The following is an 11484-nucleotide window of genomic DNA, read 5'->3' on the forward strand; positions in this document are numbered from 1 at the left end:
CTGAATTACACTCATATTTTGATTAAAGCTTGGCTGGCTATTAAGCCATGCCTGACCCTGTGATTGGAGCTTTAAGACTAACATGGCAAGATTCCTGGAATTCATATTAAAAATTTTGGAACCCTTATTTTCTTTTTCAAAAGAATTTTTCGAAAAATATAAAATAAAAATCCAAAAAAATTAGAAAATCAAAAAAATTCAAAAATATTTTCTGTTTCTTGTTTGAGTCTTGAGTCATGTTATAAGTTTGGTGTCAATTGCATATGCATCTTGCATTTTTTTTCGAAAATATCATGCATTCATAGTGTTCTTCATGATCTTCAAGTTGTTCTTGGTAAGTCTTCTTGTTTGATCTTGATGATTTTTTGTTTTGTGTCTTTTCATGTTTATCATATGCATTCTTGAATTCTTAGTGTCCAAGCATTAAAGAATTCTAAGTTTGGTGTCTTGCATGTTTTCTTTGCATTAAAAATTTTTCAAAAATATGTTCTTGATGTTCATCATGACATTCAAAGTGTTCTTGGTGTTCATCTTGACATTCATAGCATTCTTGCATGCATCACATGTTTTGATTTAAAAATTTCATGCATTGCATCTTTTTAGTGTTTTTCTCTTGCATCATAAAAATTTCAAAAATCAAAAAAAATATCTTTCCCTTTTTCTCTCATCAAATTCGAAAATTTGGATTAACTTTTTCAAAAATTTTTAAAAATCAAAGTTGTTGCCAATGAGTCAAATCAAATTTTCAATTTGAAAATCTTATCTTTTTCAAAATCTTTTTCAAAAATCAAATCTTTTTCAAAATTTTTAGCTATTTTCGAAAATTTCAAAAATATTTTTCAAAAATCTTTTTCTTATTTTTATATAAAATTTTCAAAAATAACTAATCAATTAATGTTTTGATTCAAAAATTTGAAGTTTGTTACTTGCTTGTTAAGAAAGATTCAAACTTTAAATTCTAGAATCATATCTTGTGATTTCTTATGAACCAAGTCATTAATTGAGATTTTAAAAATCAAATCTTTTTCAAAACTAATTTCAATCATATCTTTTCAAAAATATCTTCTTATCTTATCTTTTTCAAAAATATCTTCTCAAAATATCTTTTCTAACTTCCTAACTTCTTATCTTTTCAAAATTTGTTTCAACTAACTAACTAACTTTTTGTTTGTTTCTTAACTTTTTCAAAACTACCTAACTAACTCTCTCTCTCTCTCTAATTTTCGAAAATATCTCTCCCTTTTTCAAAAATTTCTTTTTAATTAACTAATTATTTTTATTTTTTATTTTTGAATTCAAAAATTTTCGAAAAATACTAACTAATTTTCAAAAACCAATTTTCAAAAATCACTAACTCTTTTTCAAAATAATTTTCGAAAATTATTCCTCCCCCATCTCATTCTATTTATTCATTCATGTCCTAACATCTCATCTCACATTCCAATCCTCACAGTTGTGTTTCTTCCTTTACATCGCATCCTTTATCTCCCCCTCTTCTTCTACTTACAAAGGGATCCCTATACTGTGGTATAAAGGATCTCTATCATTATTATCATTTTTCTGGCCATTCTTCCTTGTCATATGAGCAGGAGCAAGGATAAGAACATTCTTGTAGAAGCAGATCCAGAACCTGAAAGAACTCTGAAGAGAAAATTAAGAGAAGCTAAAATACAACAATCCAGAGATAACCTTTCAGAAATTTTCGAACAGGCAGAGGAGATGGCAGCCGAAAATAATAATAATGCAAGGAGGATGCTTGGTGACTTTACTGCACCTAATTCTAATTTACATGGAAGAAGCATCTCCATTCCTGCCATTGGAGCAAACAACTTTGAGCTGAAACCTCAATTAGTTTCTCTGATGCAGCAGAACTGCAAGTTTCATGGACTTCCATCTGAAGATCCTTTTCAGTTCTTGACTGAATTCTTGCAGATATGTGATACTGTTAAGACTAATGGAATAGATTCTGAAGTCTACAGGCTCATGCTTTTCCCTTTTGCTGTAAGAGACAGAGTTAGATTATGGTTGGATTCTCAACCTAAAGACAGCCTGAACTCTTGGGATAAGTTGGTCACGGCTTTCTTAGCCAAGTACTTTCCTCCTCAAAAGCTGAGCAAGCTTAGAGCTGATGTTCAAACCTTCAGACAGAAAGAAGGTGAATCCCTCTATGAAGCTTGGGAAAGATACAAACAGTTGACCAAAAAGTGTCCTTCTGACATGCTTTCAGAATGGACCATCCTGGATATATTCTATGATGGTTTATCTGAGCTATCAAAGATGTCACTGGACACTTCTGCAGGTGGATCCATTCACCTAAAGAAAACGCCTGCAGAAGCTCAAGAACTCATTGACATGGTTGCTAATAACCAGTTCATGTACACTTCTGAAAGGAATCCTGTGAGTAATGGGACGCCTATGAAGAAGGGAGTTCTTGAAGTTGATACTCTGAATGCCATATTGGCTCAGAACAAAATATTGACTCAGCAAGTCAATATGATTTCTCAGAGTCTGCATGGAATGCAAGCTGCATCCAACAGTACTCAAGAGGCATCTTCTGAAGAAGAAGCCTATGATCCTGAAAACCCTGCAATAGCAGAGGTTAATTACTTAGGTGAACCTTATGGAAACACCTATAACTCAACATGGAGAAATCATCCAAATTTCTCATGGAAGGATCAAAAGCCTCAACAAGGCTTTAATAATGGTGGAAGAAACAGGTTTAGCAATAGCAAGCCTTTTCCATCATCAACTCAGCAACAGACAGAGAACTCTGAACAAAATGCTTCTAATTTAGCAAATCTAGTCTCTGATCTATCTAAGGCCACTGTAAGTTTCATGAATGAAACAAGGTCTTCCATTAGAAATCTGGAAGCACAAGTGGGCCAGCTGAGTAAAAGGATCACTGAAATCCCTCCTAGTACTCTCCCAAGCAATACAGAAGAGAACCCAAAAGGAGAGTGCAAGGCCATTGACATAAGCGCCATGGCCGAACCTGTGAGGAGAGGAGAGGACGTGAATCCCAAGGAGAAAGACCCCCTGGGATGTCCAGTGGTCAATAAGGAGCTTCCCTTTGAGGAACCAAAGGACTCTGAGGCTCATCTAGAGACCATAGAGATTCCATTGAACCTTCTTATGCCCTTCATGAGCTCTGATGAGTATTCCTCTTCTGAAGAGAATGAGGATGTCACTGAAGAGCAAACTGCCAAGTTTCTTGGTGCAATCATGAAGCTGAATGCCAAATTGTTTGGCATTGATGCTTGGGAAGTTGAACCTCCCTTGTTCATCAATGAACTAAGTGATCTGGATCAACTGACATTGCCTCAGAAGAGACAGGATCCTGGAAAGTTCATAATACCCTGTACCATAGGCACCATGATCTTTAAGGCTCTGTGTGACCTTGGTTCAGGAATAAACCTCATGCCCCTCTCTGTAATAGAGAAACTGGGAATCTATGGGGTGCAAGCTGCTAAAATCTCACTAGAGATGGCAGACAGCTCAAGAAGACAGGCTTATGGACACGTAGAAGATGTATTGGTAAAAGTTGAGGGCCTTTACATCCCTGCTGATTTCATAGTCCTGGATACTGGAAAGGAAGAGGATGAATCCATCATCCTAGGAAGACCTTTCCTGGCCACAGCAAGAGCTGTGATTGATGTTGACAGAGGTGAAATAGTCCTTCAATGGAATGAGAACTCCCTTGTATTCAAAACTCAAGGATCTCCCTCTGCAACCATGGAGAGGAAGCATGAAAAGCTTCTCTCAAAGCAGAGTCAACCAGAGCCCCCACAGTCAAACTCTAAGTTTGGTGTTAGGAGGCCACAACCAAACTCTAAGTTTGGTGTTGAACTCCCATATCCAAACTCTAAGTTTGGTGTTGGAAAGTCTCAACAAAGCTCTGCACATCTGTGAGGCTCCATGAGAGCCCACTGTCAAGCTATTGACATTAAAGAAGCGCTTGTTGGGAGGCAACCCAATGTTTATTTATCTAACTATATTTTTCTTAGTTATGTGTCTTTATAGGTTCATGATCATGAGGAGTCACAAAATAAATATAAAAATTGAAAACGGAATCAAAAACAGCAGAAGAAAAATCACACCCTGGAGGAGCATCTGTCTGGCGTTCAAACGCCAGAACAGAGCATAGTTCTGGCGCTGAACGCCCAGAATGGGAGCATCCTGGCGCTGAACGCCCAGAACAAGCATGGTTCTGGCGTTCAACGCCAGAAATGGCAGCAAATGGGCGTTGAACGCCCAAAATGGGCACCAACCTGGCGCTGAACGCCCAGAGTTGTGTGCAAGGGCATTCTGCATGCCTAAATTGGTGCAGGGATGTAAATGCCTTGACACCTCAAGATCTGTGGACCTCACAGGATCACCTCAGGATCTGTGGACCCCACAGGATCCCCACCTACCTCATCATCTCTCTTCCCATTCATGATCATCCCTTCTACTTTCCAATTACCACTCACATCCATACACCCACTACCTTCAAAATTCAACATCTCTCTCCCACCCAATCCTACCCATATGGCCGAACACACACTCCCATCCATCTCCTCCATATCTTCTTCTTATTCTTCAGTCTTTCTTCTTTTGCTCGAGGGCGAGCAACATTCTAAGTTTGGTGTGGTAAAAGCATAGTTTTTTTGTTTTTTCCATAACCATTGATGGCACCTAAGGCCAGAGAAACCTCTAGAAAGAGGAAAGGGAAGACAAAAGCTTCCATCAAGGATCTATAGCTCAGTGGTAGAACATTTGACTGCAAATCAAGAGATCCCTGAGATACCTCAGGGGATACATTTTCTTCCACACAATTATTGGAAGCAACTAAGGGTGGAACATCAAGAGCACTCCATCATCCTTCATGAAATCAGAGAAGATCTAAAAGCAATGAAGGAGGAGCATCAAAGACAAGGAAGAGACATAGAAGAGCTCAAGGACATCACTAAGGTGGACTCATTCCTTGTTCTTACTTTCTCTGTTTTTCGTTTTCTATGTTACGTGCTTATCTATGTTTGTGTCTTCATTACATGATCATTAGTAGTTAGTAACTTTGTCTTAAAGATATGAATGTCCTGTGAATCCATCACCTCTCTTAAATGAAAAATGTTTTAATTCAAAAGAACAAGAAGTACATGAGTTTCGAATTTATCCTTGAACTTAGTTTACTTATATTGATGTGGTGACAATGCTTCTTGTTTTCTGAATGTATGCTTGAACAGTGCATATGTCTTTTGAAGTTGTTGTTTAAGAATGTTAAATATGTTGGCTCTTGAAAGAATGATGACTAGGAGACATGTTATTTGATAATCTGAAAAATCATAAAAATGATTTTTGAAGCAAGAAAAAGCAGCAAAGAACAAAGCTTGCAGAAAAAAAAATTAGGCGAAAAAAAAAATAGAAAGAAAAAGAAAAAGCAAGCAGAAAAAGCCAAAGCTCTTAAAACCAAGAGGCAAGAGCAAAAAGCCAATAACCCTTAAAACCAAAAGGCAAGGGAAATAAAAAGGAACCCAAGTCTTTGAGCATCAGTGGATAGGAGGGCCTAAAGGAATAAAATCCTGGTCTAAGCGGCTAAACCAAGCTGTCCCTAACCATGTGCTTGTGGCGTGTAGGTGTCAAGTGAAAACTTGAGACTGAGCGGTTAAAGTCAAGGTCCAAAGCAAAAACAGAGTGTGCTTAAGAACCCTGGACACCTCTAATTGGGGACTTTAGCAAAGCTGAGTCACAATCTAAAAAGGTTCACCCAATTATGTGTCTGTGGCATTTATGTATCCGGTGGTAATACTGGAAAACAAAGTGCTTAGGGCCACGGCCAAGACTCATAAAGAAGCTGTGTTCAAGAATCATCATACTGAACTAGGAGAGTCAATAACACTATTCAAAATCTGAAGTTCCTATAGATGCCAATCATTCTGAACCTCAATGGATAAAGTGAGATGCCAAAACTATTCAAGAGGCAAAAAGCTATAAGTCCCGCTCATATGATTGAAGCTCTGTTTCATTGATAGTGTGGAATTTATAGTATATTCTATTCTTTTTATCCTATTTTGATTTTCAGTTGCTTGGGGACAAGCAACAATTTAAGTTTGGTGTTGTGATGAGCGGATAATTTATACGCTTTTTGACATTGTTTTTAGTATGTTTTTAGTAGGATCTAGTTACTTTTAGGGATGTTTTTAATAGATTTTATGTTAAATTCACATTTCTGGACTTTACTATGAGTTTGTATGTTTTTCTGTGATTTCAGGTATTTTCTGGCTGAAATTGAGGGACTTGAGCAGAAATCAGATTCAGAGGTTGAAAAAGGACTGCTGATGCTGTTGGATTCTGACCTCCCTGCACTCAAAGTGGATTTTCTAGAGCTACAGAACTCGAAATGGCGCGCTCCCAATTGCGTTGGAAAGTAGACATCCAGGGCTTTCCAGCAATGTATAATAGTCCATACTTTGGCCAAGAATTGACGACGTAAACTGGCGTTCAACGCCAGCCTTCTGCCCAAATCTGGCGTCCAGCGCCAGAAAAGGATCCAAAACCAGAGTTGAACGCCCAAACTGGCACAAAAACTGGCGTTCAACTCCACAAATGGCCTCTGCACGTGGAACACTTAAGCTCAGCCCAAACACACACCAAGTGGGCCTCGGAAGTGGATTTATGCATCAATAACTACTCATGTAAACCCTAGTGACTAGTTTATTATAAATAGGACCTCTTACTATTGTATTAGGCATCTTTGGTCTCAGTTTTATTTCATTATTCATCTTAGGAGACTATTGATCTCGTTTAGGGGGCTGGCCATCTCGGCCATGCCTGGACCTTTCACTTATGTATTTTCAACGGTAGAGTTTCTACACTCCATAGATTAAGGTGTGGAGCTCTGCTGTTCCTCAAAGATTAATGCAAAGTACTACTGTTTTCTATTCAATTCTTCTTATTTCTCTTCTAAGATATCCATTCGCACCCAAGAACGTGATGAAGGTGATGATTATGTGTGACGCTCATCATCCTTCTCCCCTATGAACGCGTGCCTGACAAACACTTCTGTTCTACATGAATTAAGCTAGAATGAGTATCTCTTAGATCTCCTAACCAGAATCTTCGTGGCGTAAGCTAGAATGATGGCGGCATTCAAGAGAATCCGGAAAGTCTAAACCTTGTCTGTGGTATTCCGAGTAGGATTCAATGATTGAATGACTGTGACGAGCTTCAAACTCGCGATTGCAGGGCGTTAGTGACAGACGCAAAAGGATAGTAAATCCTATTCCAGCATGATCGAGAACCGACAGATGAATAGCCGTGCCGTGACAGGGTGCGTGAGCATATTATTCACTGAGAGGATAAGATGAAGCCATTGACAAGGGTGATGCCTCCAGACGATTAGCCGTGCCGTGACAGGGCATTGGATCATTTTCCCGTGAGATGACCGAAAGTAGCCGTTGACAGTGGTGATGTATCACATAAAGCCAGCCATGGAAAGGAGTAAGACTGATTGGATGAAGATAGCAGGAAAGCAGAGGTTCAGAGGAACGAAAAGCATCTCCATTCGCTTATCTGAAATTCCTACCAGTGATTTACATAAGTATTTCTATCCCTATCTTATTATATTAAATTCGAAAACACCATTATCACTTTATATCTGCCTGACTGAGATTTACAAGGTGACCATAGCTTGCTTCATACCAACAATCTCCGTGGGATTCGACCCTTACTCACGTAAGGTATTACTTGGATGACCCAGTGCACTTGCTGGTTAGTTGTATCGAAGTTGTGACAATTATGAATTAAGATCAGAGCACCAAGCTTTGGAGCCATTACCAGGATTTGTTCGAGCCTGGAGATCACAATTTCGTGCACCAGTGTAAAAGCAAGGTTTGGGATCCTGGGATCTGTTCTGACATCCAACACCCCGGGAGCCTAAGAATCTTTTTGAAGCTGCTCAAGGGTTTTACATGCTTAGTTTGGGATCCCGGAGGACACTGGAATCACAAACATTGGTGGAGATTCCTGGATGAGTTCAAGCATAAGCCACCATGACAGAAGAGCTCACCAAACGTCTAACTTAAGGACTTTAACTAAAAGTGCTAGGTGGGAGACAACCCACCATGGTATGATCGTTCATTTTTTTATTTTTATTTAGTTTTATTTGTTTTTGAGTTTTATTTTATTATATTGAACCTGGAGTTTTGCATCACATTCATATTAACACTGCATTCTGCATCTTTTCAGGAAAAAAAAAGCGAGCACGCGACGCGACCGCACCAGCGACGCGTCCGCGTCGCAAGGAGATGGGAGACAATATTAATATGAACAGAGAGTTTCGCAGGAGCAGCACTGGAGGCGTGCCAATGGCACAAATCACCCCACACGACCGCGTTGCTGACGCGACCGCGTCATATGGGAATAATGGCCTCCCACGCGACCGCGTCACCCACGCGGCCGCGTCACCTGAAATCGGCGTAAAAAGGGTGTATGGCCGAAAGTTGAGCTGGAATTGGGCTGGTCCCGTGCTAGTAGCACAAGCCCAGCCACGCGAACGCGTCACCCACGCGTCCACGTCATATTGGAAATAAGGCCACCCGCGCGATCGCGTCGACCACGCGACCGCGTCACCCTGGATTTTGGCAATACTGAAGTTTTGAACAGAGAGTTGTGCGACCGCGAGGCTGCACTCGCGCCACTAGCACAAATCGAGTCACGCGATCGCGTGCCCCACGCGTCCGCGTCACCCAAACATATCGCGCACCACGCGACCGCGTCGCCAGCGTCGCACAACCTATCCAGATTAGTGCCAATTTTCTTATCTTTTCTTTTCTAATCCTAAATTCTCCCTTCTCTCTCCTTTCTCACTTTTTTTTTTCTACTTCTCATTCTTTTTCACTTTCATTTTATTTTATTTAATTGCATACTCTCATTCATTGCATATTTTTATTTTTTCTAAATTTATTATTGGTGTTCAAATGTTCTTATTCAACTGTTACATCTTTTCTGGTATTTTCTTGGTGCTTCATGACTTGTTTTATTCTGATTGGGTAATATTATTTAAATCAATGCTAATTTTTATATTACTGATATTCCTTTTGTATTGACATGAATTTACATTGTCTTTCATTACCCACCTTTTTCTCCATGGTTGCAAATTTTGCACCATTGGTATGCCATGGTTTCTATTGTTTTCTCACTTACATGTTGAAGCTTCCATGTAAATGAGACCCTTATCATTTGGCATTAACCCATACTTCTTTTATTTTCTTATCTCTATTTCTGGGTTACTCTTCCTCCCTTTTTTTTTCTTTCAGGATGGCCACCCGGAAGGGAAGCAGAAGACATTTTACATGGGGAGACAGACAAGTCCATCTGCACAATCCTTAGAGAAAAGCAACAGTTGAAACAACCCATCCACCTGCAAATCTTAGCATGCACCGAGGACGGTGCAATCTTTAAGTGTGGGGAGGTCGATACCGATCTCCGTGGGTTAGTACATCCCTGTCTCAACACCAATGTTTTAATTTTCTTCGTTAAATTAGTTGTTGCATTTGCATATTTATTTGATTTTATGCATTTAGTTACTGCTTGGTTAAAATAATAAGTTTCTTTTTAAGACCCTATTTTTGAAAAAATTTCACTAATTTAAATAAAAAAAATTTAAATTTTTATGTTAAACTTGTTTGGAAGTTGTATTTGGAACATGGTTTTTGAGCTAAAGAACACACAACCTGTGAGATTTTGAGCTTATTTATATGGTTACATTATTTAACCATAAATTTTTATTCTTGTGTGTTTACTTCTCTATAATTGCAATCTTAGCTTTGTTCCATTCTATATGTCCATTATTTAGTATATTTACATGCTTGCATAGGATTGAGGCCATTGTTTGATTTTAGCTCACTTATCCCAAATAAGCCTACCCTTTGAATCACCCTTGTCAGCCACTTTGAGCCTTTTAATCCCATTTGTTCTATATTTTACCACATCACTAGCCTTAAGCGGAAAACAAATTAATTATCCCAATTGAATCTTTGGTTAGCTTAAGATAGAGATTGTGTATCAAATAAGTGTGGGGAAATTGTGGGAACATGGGTTGATAAGGGAATGTAACATGTTTCTAATTTATTTGAATATTAGGAATTTGGGAACCTACTCATGAAAAAAAAAAAACCAAAATAGAAAAATAATAGAAAATCCATGTGCATTCATAAGTTATGTTTATTTCTCTACAAAAAAAAAGAAAAAAAATAAAATATAAATAAATAAATAAGGGGACAAAATTACCCCAATGTTAAGTTAATAAAAGATCAATGCACATGTGATAAAAAATTAAAGAAAATTTGGTACATGAGTATGGGAATTATACAAAAGTGGGAATTATAGGTAGCTAGGCATGAATTTAAAAGTATATAGAGTATATGTATATTAGGTGAGAGCTTAGGTTAATTGAAGATTCATATTATAGCTCACTTGGCTATACATATATCCTTACCTTTACCTCAACCCCATTACAACCTTGAAAAGACCTCATGATGTTTGCATTGGTACATTAAATATTTGTTGATTGGTTAGATGAAGAACAAAGTTTAGAAAGCATGACTAGAGAAGAGTAGAGTGAATAACCCTATACACTTGAGAGATTAGAGTGATATACACTACCAGTGAGGGTTCAATGCTTGATTCTATGTTCCCTGCTTTCATGAGCTGTCTTCTTACAAGTTTACCTGATTTTTATTTTATGATTTGAATTAGTGAAATCTAATTTATGTTTGTCTTGGAGAACTTATTTATTTTTAACCAAGTAGGTAGAAACATTTTGCATGTAGTTGCATTCATATAGATAGGATTGCATTCTTACTTTCTTCTTCATTTCTTTATAGCTTCTCTTGAGCTTAGCATGAGGACATGCTAGTGTTTAAGTGTGGGGAGGTTGATAAACCACTATTTTATGGTTTATCTTGTGCTCAATTGAGTGGATTTCATCAACTCTTTACCCACTTATTCATATTATTTGTATGGTTTTACATTTGCCTTCCTAATTATGTGCTTTGATTGAAAACATGCTTCTTTGATCTTATAATTGCTAATATTAATCCTCTCTTATTACCATTAGATGCCTTGATATGTGTGTTAAGTGTTTTCAGAGATTATAGGGCAGGAATGGCTCAGAGGATGGGAAGGAAGCATGCAAAAGTGGAAGGAATACAATAAGTTGGAGAAATTGCTAAGCTGTCCAGCCTGACCTCTTCGCACTCAAACGGCTATAACTTTAGCTACTGAGGTCCAAACGACACGGTTCCAGTTATGTTGGAAAGCTAACGTCTGGGGTTTCGATTTGATATATAATATGCTATAGTTCCTCTGACGCTAAGTGACGCAACCGCGTGATCCATGCGGCCGCGTCGCAGTGACAGAAATCAGCGTGTTTGAATTCTTCTCCAGCGATTTTTGGGCTGTTTTCGACCCAGTTCGCGACCCAGAAAACACAGATTAGAGGATATA

At 38.3% G+C, this 11484-nt stretch overlaps 1 non-coding gene across 1 annotated transcript; it reads right to left on the reverse strand.

Moving 5' to 3' along the window:
• Nucleotides 1-2115: 2115 nt before the first annotated feature.
• On the reverse strand, nucleotides 2116-2223 carry LOC112773693 (small nucleolar RNA R71). The gene has a single exon (XR_003188230.1). It is a non-coding gene; the product is annotated as a small nucleolar RNA R71 (small nucleolar RNA).
• Nucleotides 2224-11484: the final 9261 nt, after the last annotated feature.

Source organism: Arachis hypogaea, chromosome 18 (genome assembly GCF_003086295.3).
Source record: "Arachis hypogaea cultivar Tifrunner chromosome 18, arahy.Tifrunner.gnm2.J5K5, whole genome shotgun sequence".
NCBI lineage: Eukaryota > Viridiplantae > Streptophyta > Magnoliopsida > Fabales > Fabaceae > Arachis > Arachis hypogaea.